We start from the raw sequence: 12,933 nt of genomic DNA, 5'->3' as shown, positions 1-12,933 counted from the left end.
CTTGGCATGTATGCAACCTTCTGGTGACTTGCAAGGCGCGAGCCACCCGCAAGATTTAGTCGTGAGTCCCTGCTTCTTTGCACAATCTTGAGTATTTCTTCACACTCTCTCACACACTACCCTTACATGATTCCCACCTAAATATAAGGTTACTAATTGCTAAAATTCAAGCAAATTTGGTACGGAATAAAACCAACAAGATGGTTGATAAAATTCAACCTTACAATTATATATTAAATATGGTCCTTGCTTTGTTACAATCACCATTAGCCTTTTCAAAGTCAGCTTATTTATTATGAACACCTTCAAGAAAGTGTTATGTTCTTTCTAAGCCTTTTGGATGATGCCTAAGCTAGACTTTACTACCTTCTGCAGCTAAGAGCTTTCATTGGCTTATGTTCCCTTTTATTTATTTTCTTCTTTAAGATTATTATGAAGCTTTAAGGTGCTTTTAATCACATTCGCACCTGGGTTGAAAGTAAAATATGGTTGTTAATTCGTTTTGAAGCCGATGTTAGATGGCCTAACAAGTAGCCACCAATTTTGAAGATGTTTATGTAGTAGACATGACTTATATTACTTGCTTCTATTTGCTGAAATAAATATATATACTCACAGTATACTCACACTAGATGTTCGTTGTCAAGGTGTTTAGCTTAATTGCTTAAAGATGGTCTCATCTTCCACATCATTAACGGCGGGAACACTGTGGGTTGGAGCTTACATGTTGCCTGCAACAAGCTTTATGTGTGCAGCAACAAGCTCATCACATTTGGCATTATTTCACCAATAGAAGCTGAAAGGAGAGACAAAGATACTTCCCATAGAAAGCTAGCATCCACTTAATGTGAGGGCAGGTTCTTAAATCTCCAATCTACATTTTGAGGGAAGTTTCTTCACTTTGATAATTTCTCATATACTGCTGGAAACATAGCTGTTTGAGTTGAGAGTAATGCCTATACAGTATTTTCTCTCAAGACTAGTTTTGACAAGCTTAATATATGATTACAAGATTTAATTTTTTTCATTACGATTTCCTGTCCATGGACCTGTATCTACACAAGGTTAAATGGCTGATTTAGCTTTATTTAACTGCAAACTAGTCATTTAGTGGTACTAATCTTGTTCTTGCAGGTTAAGTAAATTATTTTTTATGCCTTATGGCTAATCTGTAATGACATTACATGATACTCACAAATATTATGACTATCTAGTTGTATTGCTTGGATGTCGCTTTGAGCCAATCAATCTAGCTTCAGAAAGATAGTGACAATACAACTTGTCAAGGCATGAGCCCAAATGGCCTTAGAATGCAATTGGTGACTACTAACTCTGGCAGCGTTGTGGAACCTTATCGCCAATAACGGGAATGATCTCTAGCTTCCCGAGCTACAAATTTAGGGAAGTTCCTTGACTCTTTCTTAAAAGCATGAATAGCTTTCTATTGAATCATGGTATCCCTTTTTGCTTAATCGGAGAGTAAATCCTCCCATTTCACATGTTTGGGACAATGTATAGATTTGACTACATGACTGCCTTCAATAATTTCAGTGGCTGATTTACTTGCTGATCTTTCATCACTAATGAAAATTATCTTCGCGAAATTTATACTAGATGAAAGTAATTCAATCTTGTCTTTTAACCTTGCTTTTGGCAGTCCCGTGGAGGCTTTTTCAAAATAAATACTTTATTGTACAAATTGATTTTGGGTGATTACTAGGGGGCTAATTTAGTTTACCCCCAGTATCTTTCATGAAGACCTAGATTCATCTATTAACTATATATGTGTGGTATACAATTTACTTACTCCTTCAAATGATATTTTATCAAGCCATTGAGGACTACTGTGTTATACAAAATTCTCATGACAGCCATGACTCGTTTAGCAAAGCTATTTCTTAGCCATTATGCAGGGCATGGCCTTATGTTGCCTCTTGGAATTCTATGGATCAGACATGATTTACTTTGAATGGTCATCAAACTTAATGCATACTGGTGGCTAAAAAATGGCTTATTATCATCGCTATCTAGCTTGCCAAGGTGATGGTGATCCCATCTTCCATGAGACATAGCAAACACAAAGGAGCTCCTTGCAGCCCTCTGGGCTCATTGTAATCTCAAGTTACAAGCCACAGAAGCTTCGCCTTTTCTCTCTAGTCTATGACATGGAAGCTATCATCCCCACAAACCTCCATAAGCTAGCTATAAAGCTAGCAAGGATTTCAGGAATATCCGAGGGGGCTACCAATGGCACTATTCTTTCTTGAAGACTTCAAATGATAGCACTTACCTCATTGGTATTCTCAAAAGCCATACAACATGCCATTGGATTAATCAGATGGGAACCCTTACTTGGTAGGGATCTATATGCTCATGCATTGTGCCATCTAGCATGATATCAACAGGATCGCCTTAAGCTTAAAAGAAAAGGGGGTGCATATTTCTTAGGCGCCACAATTGCCAATGCAAACATGGGTGATATAAGCCAAGGCGACTAGTCTCACTTTCGATGAAGTCAAAGACTTTGTAAAGGCTTCGCCCTCAAGAACAGGGCTCAGGGATGTATTCTCGTTGCCATCTTACTAAATCATCTCACTATTCTATTAAGAAACAGTGCCCATTCATGTGAATGTTTAAACATATATTTAAGTAGCTCATATTGGTTGAATGGCATGTCCTTATGATTAGACAGATTTGAAAATATAGTGATGTTTATCAAGTGCTTGAGCACCAAATATTTGAGCTAGCTTTCGCATTTAAAAGCTTTAGCCAATATATGGCACATACATGCTCTTTAAGAACAATTATTTTACCTTGATCTTTTCAAGTACTTCACACCAACATTCAGTAGACCATGCGTTGTTACATGCTTTCACAGGTCTCTTGGGTGAATTTGGCTATAGTCATTATAAATTTATATACACCGTTATTGCTTCACCTTATTTGCCTTGACATTTGGCTTGTTATTTAATAACTTCCTTTATGGTCGCACTAGAAAGAAAAGTTAAAAGCAATATACTCCTTGCACAATAAGCTTACATGAATACACGTGTTCATTGGAAGAGTACTGTGGTGATTGTTTGCCAATGTTAAGAACATATGTCTTGATTTTACGTAATTGGCTTATCCTTTGACAAAACGCACTTTACTTGTATTTGGATAGATTTAGGATGTTTTAAATACTTCAAGAAATCTTGTTTCAAGATCACGTGTTGAAGCTTTCAAGTCTGTTCAAGAAAACAAGTTCAGAGTGCAAAATCATTAAAGCTCGACAGCTGGTCGACAGCTGCATCTATCGAGCTTAAGGAAGCTGTTCTTCATTCGGTGTGCTCGACACCTTCTCGACAGCTGCTCGACACCTGCTATCTGTCGAGGTTTAAGATTTTCAGAATTTCAATCTAATTTTCTTGGGATCCGTGAATGTGTCTTTGGGCTTTTTTTTCTCTTAACCCTAAACATATAAAAGGATCAATTTAAGGGTCTTCAAATAGTTCACAAGTTACACAAGTTTTGAGCAAACTCTGTTCAAGCAAATTGTGACCAGAGACGAAATTCTTGCCCTAGTTCATCTCTTTCTCTTGAAGAAGTTGTTGTGTATGTGCACCATAGGGTTTTATGACCAAGCATCTTCTTGATCTTCATCGTTTGGATGAATTGAAGAACTTTGCAACCAACAATCTTCTTAGTTGGTGATTGAAGTCGCGTATTGGGATCCGCGCAATTAGTTAATCACGTATTAGAAGTCGTGCATCTGAAAGGGGAACTATCACTACAGAACAAGTCCAATTGGGTATTGGGGTAAGGGTTCAACTGTAGGTTGGTAAGGTACTTAGATTCCTTTACTTGTAACCGCTTGTTGTGATAATAGTGGAGTTTCGAGAGTGGTGACCTGAAAATCACTCGATGGGATTTTTATCGTTAGGTTTTCCCCATTCGTAAACAAATCCCCATATTATTTTTTGGGTTCACAAGAGAAAAGGATGATCAGACTCTCTTCATCAAAAGAGAAGATAGCGAGCTAATAGTTACCCAAGTCTATGTTGATGACATCATATTTAGATCGACTAAGGATGAATTTGCTCATGACTTCTCAAAACTCATGCAGGCAGAGTTCGAGATGAGCATGATTGGAAAGCTAACTCACTTCCTTGGGTTGCAGATTCGTCAACAAGATTTAGGTATATTTCTATCTCAATCTAAATATGCTAAGAATCTTGTGAAAAAATTTGGTTTGGAATCTGCTAGTTCTATTCGAACCCCTATGAGCCCAAATGTTAAACTCACTGTTGACTTGTTAGGTAGAAGTGTTGATCCTTCTTTTTATAGGAGCATGATAGGTAGTCTCCTTTATCTTACTACTAGTAGACCTGACATTAATTACAGTGTTGGAGTGTGCTAGATATCAAGCTAATCCCGAAGAGTCCCATATGACTGCTTTAAAGAGAATCATAAAGTATGTCAAAACCACTGCTGAGTTTGGTGTGTGGTACAGCAAGGACACAAGTGATGTCCTAGTTGGGTACTCTGATGGGCTAGGAATACTGATGATAGAAAGAGTACTTCAGAGGGTTGTTTCTATGTGGGTAATAATTTTGTCTCTTGGATGAGTAAAAAGCAGAACTCCATCTCATTATCCACTGCAGAAGCTAAGTACATTGCTGCTGGTAGCTGTTGCACCCAACTCTTACGAATGCAAAAACTCCTCCATGATTATGGTATTTGTCAAGAACATCTCACTATTTATTATGACAATACTAGTGCCATTAATATCTCTAAGAATCCGGTTCAACATTCTAGAACCAAACACATAGAGATTCGACATCATTTCATTAGGGAGCTTGTCGAAGATGGTACTCTCACTCTTGAGTTTATTCACACCGATGATCAGAAGGCTGACCTGTTTACCAAACTTCTTGACAGTAAATGCTTCGAATTCCTTCGTCAAAACATTGGTGTTGTCTCCATAGGATGATCTTCCTCTCTTTTTCCTTCTTCCTCATGCATCTCCATCTAATTTGTATGCTTTGTTTGTTTAAAATGTTTTTGTTTGGTTATTTTTCAGTTTTTGCTTCATTTTGTTTTGTTTTTCTTTATAAAAAAAAATGAAAAATCAGAAAAATACAAAAAACAGTGTGTGTTTTGTGTACATTGATACTTGTATACCTTGGATGGTCATTGAAACAAAGTCTTCTAAACTTTGTATCATTTGTAACTTAGATGAGCATCTCTATGCACAACTAACCAAGTGAGCTTTGTGGCTCGTGTTTGTGATGAGTACGATTAAGTTGTCTCTTAAACTTAAAATGCATATCACTCTTTTTGACGAAAAGGACTAAAAAATCCTAAGAGAAAGGCATAAATAACCATCTCACCATTGTTGCCTGCCAATCATGATAAGACACCTGTATGCTTCAGCATATCAAAAGTGCAGTGTCAATGACATTTGTGTGCTTAGGCATAGTAAAATTTCAATGTCAAATATCATTGGGAATTTCTTTTCTCTCTTTAATAAGCCCATGCATGATATGTTTAAAAGAAAAATATGCAAAGAAAATTAAAAGAAAAAAGAACAAAAATGCTTTAAATATGATTGCAAGCGTATATTCTAAGAGATGTGAGAGTTATAGGATGTACTTCAAATGTGATAGTCCTCATCAAGTAATTATGATTATGTGTAAGTTAAAGTGATTTTCTCATATCTCAAATCGTTATAACATGCATACACTTATGCAATCTTACGATGTTTTTCAAACACAACACACAATATTCTTTACTACTCTTGATACATGTGCAGGTACAATGTGATTTGGTCATCACTAAGTTTTACATGTATTAATGTATGCTCACTAAACTGTTTAGACTCATTTTTGAAGTATAAAATTGGTTAGACTTGTTTAATGTGTGTGTGTGTGTGTGTGTTTGTGGAGATCCATGTTCTTAAATTTTCATTTGAGAGATGATTTTAAGAGCTTAATATGTTGATTGGATCGTTGGTTGAGTTGCATGTTGGATTGCATTCATGTTTGTGCTTTTCACATCTTGAAAAACTGTTTTTAAAAGCTGGCTTGACACCTCCTCAATACCTCCTTGATAGCTGGCTATCTGTTGAGATTCCTTAAGCTCTTTCTTATCACAATCTCGTCTGCACCTCGATACCTGGTGGATCTATTGAGATTGGTTCTGTATGCTCGATAGCTTCTCGATACCTAGTGGATCGATCGAGCTTCTGTTCTATATTCTGGTGTGATGATCCTCGATACCTCCTCGACACCTCAGCTGTCGACGTGTATTTTCTCGACACCTCCTCGACAGATCCCTCGATACCTGCATCTGTCGAGAATTACTGGTTTTCCTATATAAAGCCCATACGCGATCCGATCTTCATATCCATCGATCTCTCTCTCGATACTTCTCTATTTCTCTCCCAAAAACTCTTCAATCTCACTCCTATCTTGGTTCTCAAGGATTTTCAAGTTTTTCCTCACTTGGTAAGCTTCTAATCCTTTCTCATTCATGCATTTCATGTTTTGAAACCTAGGATTTGGGGTTTTTGGAAATTTTTGGGGTTTTTCAAAATTGATGAGATTTCATTGAAATTTTGGGTTGGGTTTTCACTTAAATGTGTTTAAAACCTCATACATTGCATCACATTAGCATTATAATGGTCTTGCCATGCATTTAGATGTGTGCTATATGGTTGTGTGTTGGTAGGTTTGGATTGGGCTGAGCCCATGATGAAATTTTTTTTGCATGTCACATGTTCATGCATTTCCCATGCATATGTTCTTTTCAATTTATTTGATATATTTGAAAATGTTTGGGACTTTTCTGATTGTCTTTCTTTTTCTCCCTCTCTGTTGTTTACATTAGTCGTGTCTATGGCACCTAAGCGTAAATCCACTCCAGCCCGGAACTCTCTTCGTTCCAGTGCTTCTTCTTTGTCTGATTCTACCTTATCTCATATCCGGTTCCGTGATGATGATGCCTTTAAGGCATTTTCGGAGAACTTTTCTAGATGAGGCATTCATTCGGAACGCCAAGTCATATTGTCAGATTTTGCTGACACAGACTTTCACTCTATCATTCACAGTAGGGGATGGGAATCACTGTGTGACGCCCCGGTCACCTGTCCTCTCGTGCTGATCTAGGAGTTCTACTCCAACATGCACGGGATTGATCGGTCAGTACCTCTTTACTTCACTCGCGTTTGAGGTACGTGTATTCCTATCACACCGCAGCTAGTTGCGGATGTGCTTCAGGTTCCTAGGATAGAGTTTCCTGACTATCCTGGTTCTGAGGACTATGTCTAGGGATGAGCTCACGTCTGCTTTCTGTGAGCGCCCTACTTCTTGGGGTGAGCGTCTTTTTACACAATGTCGACCTTTTGCTAAAGGTCCTAGATTCATGAATATGATGATGACTTTTTTTTTGCATCCCCTCTCTCACTATAACTCCATCACAGAGCCTCATGCTCGGTTTTTGTTTTCTTTTCTTGAGCATCTTACCATAGACTTCCCTTCTTATTTCATTATGTCTATCATAGATGTTCATCTAGATTCGGCAACCCGTGATAAGCTCATCTTTCCTTCTGTTATCACGAGGATTTTACACCATTTTTCTGTTCCTTTTCCTTCATCCGACCATTTTACCGTCATGTGTGCCATAGATTACACTACCGTTAAACGTAGCGAGGCCCAGCTTCAGTCGCGACAGTCGGATTTAGAGGCTCCTTCCTCTCTTTCCGCTCCATCCCGTTCGGCTCTATCCACATCGGCTCCTCCTTCCTCTTCGAGCGATGTGTCTCTAGGAGATATTATGGCGTAGTTGCAGCGCATGGATGCTCGCCTCGATACATTTTCTATGGAGTTGTATCAGGTGAACGTTCGTGTCGGTCGTATTGCACAACGACAGGCGTCTATGGGTGGATTTGCTCCTGAGGCTACTCCTTCACCGCCTTCTCCTGTGGCTTCTGCTTCTAAGGATGAGAATGATAATGATGGTGATGATAATGATGCTTCAGATGATGATGATGGAGATGCTAGCTCTGCCGATGAAATGTCTACTTGACACTCTTACCCTTTGTCATTCGTGACAAAAAGGAGGAATAGTTTTGGTATGAGAGTCGTCTATCTTAGGGGGAGAGTTAGTATAGGATCATTTTATTAGGGGGAGTGTTGATACATTTTTTTTGAGAGATATAGTGAGGATAGTATGTATCTTTTTTTTTCTTTCTTTTTAGATACATAACTCTTGTACATGAGGTCTTGTGACCATTTCTAGACATACATTGTACTTATTTCTTTATTTATATTGATGTATGTTTTTCTTTCACCTACCCCTTCATGTGTTGTTTCTTTTCGCTCTTTATACACATATTTCTTATACTTGTATGCAATCTATTATTTCTGTTTCACACAAAGATGCTTTGATGAGTTTTGTTTAAAGTGTTTCAGAAATACAGGTTGTCAAAGTCTACTTGTCATAAACTCTCTTCTTGCAAAGTTTTTCAAGAGTTTGTGCTAGGATAGATTTTATTGTATTTAACAAGTGAATATGAGTTGAATGATTTATGGCTTCTCTCATATATTCATTTGTTTGTTGTGGTTTTGTCACAGATTGCCGAAAGGGGAGATTGTTAGAATATATGTGTTTCACATGTTAAGAACATATGTCTTGATTTTATGTAATTGGCTTATCCTTTGACAAAACGCACTTTACTTGTATTTAGGTAGATTTAGAATATTTTAAATACTTCAAGAAACCTTGTTTCAAGATTACGTGTTGAAACTTTCAAGTCTGTTCAAGAAAACAAGTTCAGAGTTCAAAATCATTAAAGCTCAACAACTAGTCGACAGCTGCATCTATCGAGCTTAAGGAAGCTGTTCTTTATTCGGTGTGCTCGACACCTTCTCGACAGCTGCTCGACACCTGCTATCTGTCGAGATTTAAGATTTTCAGAATTTCAATATGATTTTCTTGAGATCCATGAATGTGTCTTTAGGCTTTCTTTTCTCCTAACCCTAGACATATAAAAGGATCAGTTTAAGGACCGTCAAAGAGTTCACAAGTTGCACAAATTTTGAGCAAACTCTGTTCAAGCAAATTGTGACCAGAGACGAAGTTCTTACCCTAGTTCATCTCTTTCTCTTGAAGAAGTTGCTATGTTTGTGCACCATAGGGTTTTGTGACCAAGCATCTTCTTGATCTTTATCATTAGGATGAATTGAAGAACTTTGCAACCAATAACCTTTTTAGTTGGTGATTAAAGTCGTGTACTGAGATCCGCGCAATTGGTTAGTCACGTACTGGGAGTCGTGCATCTGAAAGGAAAACTGTCACTACAGAACAAGTCCAATTGAGTATTGGGGTAAGGGTTCAATTGTAGGTTGGTAAGGTACTTAGATTCCTTTACTTGTAACCGCTTGTTGTGATAATAGTGGAGTTTCAGGAGTGATGACCTGAAAATACCCGGTGGAGTTTTTGCCGTTAGGTTTTCCCCATTCGTAAATAAATCACCGTGTTATTTTTTTTCTGCTGCATATTTAATTTATTGGTGATTTGTTTGTACTACCACGCGTTTGCATGATAAATTAATTTGGCTAATTAATTAATTAATTTCTATAACAATGGGTCATTCAGTTTGTAGCCTATCAGCCAACACCTTCGATGATATATTCTAGCTTTCCCTTGGCATATTTATATTTCTTTGATAACCATGTGATGTACTGATAGCCTACTTGCCTTCTAATTGGTTTTATACAAAATCAAAGTGGAAAGCTACACATGATACCAATTTGGAACCAACATTGTTGTTCCACTCAATGTTGCTTAGGATTGCATATGCGTTTAGACCTCTGATCTACAGCAGACTCTCATCGCTTAAACCAAGTTTTAAAGTACAAAGAGCCGGCGACATAAGAGGCTGGAACTTACCCTAGCCAATGGACGACGAGCAAAAGTTTGAAAGCATTGAATGGGCTGGAGCTCAAAAAAAAAATTAAAAAAAATGCGCGGAAGACGAGGCGACACCTAGAAAAATGAGTGCACCCACTCAAAACGCACCACATGTCCCCTTGCATTTAATGCCCTCAACTACCCCATCAATCAAAGCGTAACTCCCGAGGAAAGAGTCAACGATTGCAAGAATCTGTCACCCCATGAGTTCGTTAAGGGTGAAACTGACAGACACATGTGTTGAGGGGGCAAATGATTAGGGTATTTTTAGACCTACAAAGCTAACGACACAAAGCATAAGTGAATGGACCAAATGTCTAATTGTTTAGCCTGGCAAGCCCACCCTGCAATATAGTAGATGGTCTTATTAGGTTGACGACATGACAATACTGACAAACACATTTTCGTGGGCAGAAGGATCCAAAGGAAGTGAACCTTAGTTAGAAGAACCTCAATATGGACGAACCCAACAAAGGGGACAGACCCTAGGCGAACGATCCCAATAAAGGGGGATGCATTGTACTCACGTGGCTCCCACATGGCTGGAAGTGCTCATCAAGAATCCTGATATGGAAAAGCCCTACACCCTACACCCAACCATAATTGAGGGTCATCTACAAGGAAGACCATCCCGAAAAATTCGAAAATTTGATGGAGAGTTCTCCCCATAAGGAAAGACCTTTCTCCTCAAGAAATTAAGGTCAAATCTACACCACTATATTACCCACAAAACCCTCTCTCACAAAAGTACACACAATTTCTCTAAAGCTCATACTTTCTAGCATTGTTTGAGCTCTCTTCTAACTTAACCTTCAGAGGGTCTTTGGCCGGTACCCCACCGGTGCCCTTTGATTGATTCTTCTCTTTTGTTCTTCAGCTGCACCCATTGACGTGGACGATTAACTCACTAACGATTTTTGTGCATCATCATTTCCTTTCATACCATCAATTTTAAAAAAAACAGATTGAGATTTGAGTATGAAATTAGACATGTTGAACATCTTGTTCCGTACAAAGTATCATGGAAATCTATTATATTGTTATGGGTTAATACTTAATAGTTATTAAAAAAAAAAAAAAAAATGCAATCAACATGTTCTTACCAAGGAATCGATAATTTCTTCAACTGTGTCATGGCTGAAACATTTATCAAGTATTTCAATCCTAGACAAAATTGCATAATAAATAGATCTGCATTTTATATCTACTACGTAAATACTCACACACCTGAGGGGATAATAGACATACCTGTGAAGTACACTTATATTATCTAGATAGACAAGGTCACTATGTTTTTCTAAAGAAGTTTCAATGACAGAAGGTTCATCAATATCCAATTTCCCAAGTTGTTCTTCGATTAATGCAAGCTTCTGTGGAAAAAAGGAGGCAATAGTATGTTATATAAACAGGAAAGATGATTAAAACAATGAAAGGGTCCAACAATCTTAACTGAGCTATGCACATAATGTATAGCAAGCCCACAAGAAATCATTTCTACTCCATTAATTTTTTCTCCTGTGAGACCCAAGAACTCCCATGCAAAAAAGAAAAGATACAAACTGCATAAGAATTTAATTGAGAAGCAAATACAGGTGTCATCAATGATTCATCCTACTAATTGGTTTCTCATTTATCAAGTCCTAATTACATTGTCAACATTGCTTGATATGTAGAAAGGGTCAAGTTAACCCCACAAGTTGCTCAGAAAACAACATTGAATAAAGTCACCCAGCTATCCAAAGTAAACTTTCGTATTAGAATACTTGTCATTGCAACATCTACTTTCAGTATAATGGTCACAAAGGAAGTGACATCTTATGGTGCAATGAAACCAAATGCAGCTCCCCGTATGTCAACTACCAAGAGCCATAACAGTGCCTCAACACAAATTTTAGACTTTAGAACTTTTAAAGCAATTTGCTAGACCTAGTTATCCAACATTCACACAACAAATTAATGACAGGAGTCCTAATGCAATTTGTACAAAGAACATTGCTGAATCAACTGCCACTGTGTGATTCTAGAGATGAGGAGCAAACTTCAAAATAAAAATATTATGCAGAGGCACTTCTTTCCCACATTCACTCCATTCCTATGTGAAAACTGAGTGATTTGATTTTAGAGGCCTTTTAAAAATTTCCTGTTCATAAATCCCTTAAAATTTCTTCCAATGCAACATTACAAGAAAATCATAAAAGATTGAGATAAATTCACGTTAGGGTAGAATGTTCATCGCAAAAACAATACTTTACATGATGTTTTTATCAGACTTATGCTAGAACCAGAAATAGTCCAAATCAACAAAACCATGTGGAAGAAATACAGTGAAAAACTACAATCCACTACATGCATACCCAGGTGACCAGGTAGATGTGAGAGGAAACCAATTAGAGTTTCAGAAGTAGCAAAAACCTGTGAATTGTGAGAATAAATTATTTTTAAACCTGTCTAAGCATGATGTATAGCAAATAAGGAATCTTAAACAAATAAGATATTCAACACTATTTTCCCCATCACATAAATATGCAAAAAGAAACAAAATATAGTTTTCATTCCTAGATTGTTATACCTTAGATTACATAGATTGGATAAGTGTGTGTAGTGTGGACAAGTGCTAAGTCCCACATCAGATGTTTTCTAGGTTGAACTGGGCTATATATTGATTATGAAGAACCTCCATTGTAACTTGACTAGTCCTTTTGGACTACATATTGAGTCGATACAAATGGTATTAGAGTCAACGTGGGACTTGACAAGAATATTAGGAATTGAGTGGAAAGATTGTGATACTCCAAATTATGTGGATTGGATAAATGCGTTTGTGTGGAGATGTGTTAAGTCATACATTGGCTGCTAACAAACTTGGGCTATATCAGAGATCACAAGCAACCCCAATAGTAACTTGACTAATCCTTTTAGGGTATAGTGTAGATGTGGCTAGTGCTTCATTGGGTCATGACGATACGTGTATGCTAATGA

General features: G+C 37.5%; 1 pseudogene; it reads right to left on the bottom strand.

The window, feature by feature from the left end:
- Positions 1 to 12,933, bottom strand: part of LOC115986280 — a 36,388-nt pseudogene that overhangs the window by 20,469 nt on the left and 2,986 nt on the right.

This window comes from Quercus lobata, chromosome 4, assembly GCF_001633185.2.
Source record: "Quercus lobata isolate SW786 chromosome 4, ValleyOak3.0 Primary Assembly, whole genome shotgun sequence".
In the NCBI taxonomy this organism is placed as follows: domain Eukaryota; kingdom Viridiplantae; phylum Streptophyta; class Magnoliopsida; order Fagales; family Fagaceae; genus Quercus; species Quercus lobata.
This window is presented reverse-complemented; position numbering and strand designations above follow the sequence as displayed.